Source organism: Paramormyrops kingsleyae, chromosome 16 (genome assembly GCF_048594095.1).
Source record: "Paramormyrops kingsleyae isolate MSU_618 chromosome 16, PKINGS_0.4, whole genome shotgun sequence".
In the NCBI taxonomy this organism is placed as follows: domain Eukaryota; kingdom Metazoa; phylum Chordata; class Actinopteri; order Osteoglossiformes; family Mormyridae; genus Paramormyrops; species Paramormyrops kingsleyae.
In genome coordinates, this window is record NC_132812.1 from 1,002,444 (window position 1) to 1,003,707 (window position 1,264).

The following is a 1,264-nucleotide window of genomic DNA, read 5'->3' on the forward strand; positions in this document are numbered from 1 at the left end:
CAAAGGGATCTTTTTTTTGTATTTTATTTACAGACACTTCACAGACAGTAGGTGCAGAAAAAGCAAAGCCGGCATCCAACTGCTGTAACTGGCCCTCAAGGCCCTGCAAATTGACACTGGGTCTGAGTTGACATCCGAGCTGATCCCACATACGTTTGATTGGGGAAAGATCGGGGAACCTGGCTGGCTATGGGAGGACCTCAACATGATGCAGGCAATCCATTGACACACGTGCCATGTGTAGACGGGCATTGTCATGTTGAAGGACTGTACCAGGATGCTGTCTCAGGAGGGGTAAGACATGCAGACGGAGGATGTCACTGACATAATGCTGTGCCGTCAGGGTCCCCCGAATCACTACCAGAGATGACCTGAAGTCATACCCTATAGCTCCCCACACCATGAAGCCAGGAGTAACCCCCAGTGTATTTCTCCACAACATCGGCATGATTGGTCCTTAATTCTCTGCGCCGTCATCCGCACACACAACAGCTGTCCGTGGTAATGTAGAACTGAGATTCATCGCTGATCATGGTACAACACCACTCATCATCCGTCCATGCCTCCCGGTTATGGCACCACTTCAAACACAGCCGTCTCTGCGCTGGTGTTAACGGCCGCCTATGCATGGGACGGTGAACCCGTAGTACAGCTGATGCCAGTCATTGAAACATGGTGCGGGATAACACTGGGTGTTGTACAGAGTCCAATACCTGTGTCTGGGTGGCAGATGTCACGGGGTTCTGTAATGCTTGGCGCAAAATACACCGATCTATCTTGGGCGAATGGAACCTTCACGACCCAAAGATCAAACACTTTCACACAATACAGACAGTCTGTATGTAAGCACATATAAATAGCTGCATACACACTTTCAGATGATTACTTGCATATGATCTCGAACTTGGGGGGTAGAGGATACCTCTAACAAGTGCTGCCACTGAAAGCATATTCATCAGAGATTCAATGCAGTTTAAGCAAAGTGCATGTTAATGCTTAAATAGTGCAACACAGCCAGACTTGAAACAATGGAAAACCTTACAGTAAATGCAGAGAGCAGTGTGACTGTTTGCATGGCATGTAAAATCACGCATCGAAATACTAACTCAGATCTCCAATAGGAAAACCTTCAGCCTGCCCTACATCTATCCCTGCAGCTCTTTTATCAGCCAAGGAGTGAGAACACACAGATAAGAAGGCTGATCATTAACAAGCAGCTGGCCCTTTGCAGCCTTATCAGTGGCCCCCTCGGTGTTATTAATGG

The 1,264-nt window shown here is 47.8% G+C and overlaps 1 protein-coding gene across 1 annotated transcript in view; it reads right to left on the reverse strand.

The window, feature by feature from the left end:
- The window catches only part of LOC111836461 (sodium/potassium-transporting ATPase subunit alpha-1), a 173,562-nt gene that overhangs the window by 53,006 nt on the left and 119,292 nt on the right, over nt 1–1,264 (reverse strand). The gene's annotated exons all lie outside the window — the stretch shown is intronic.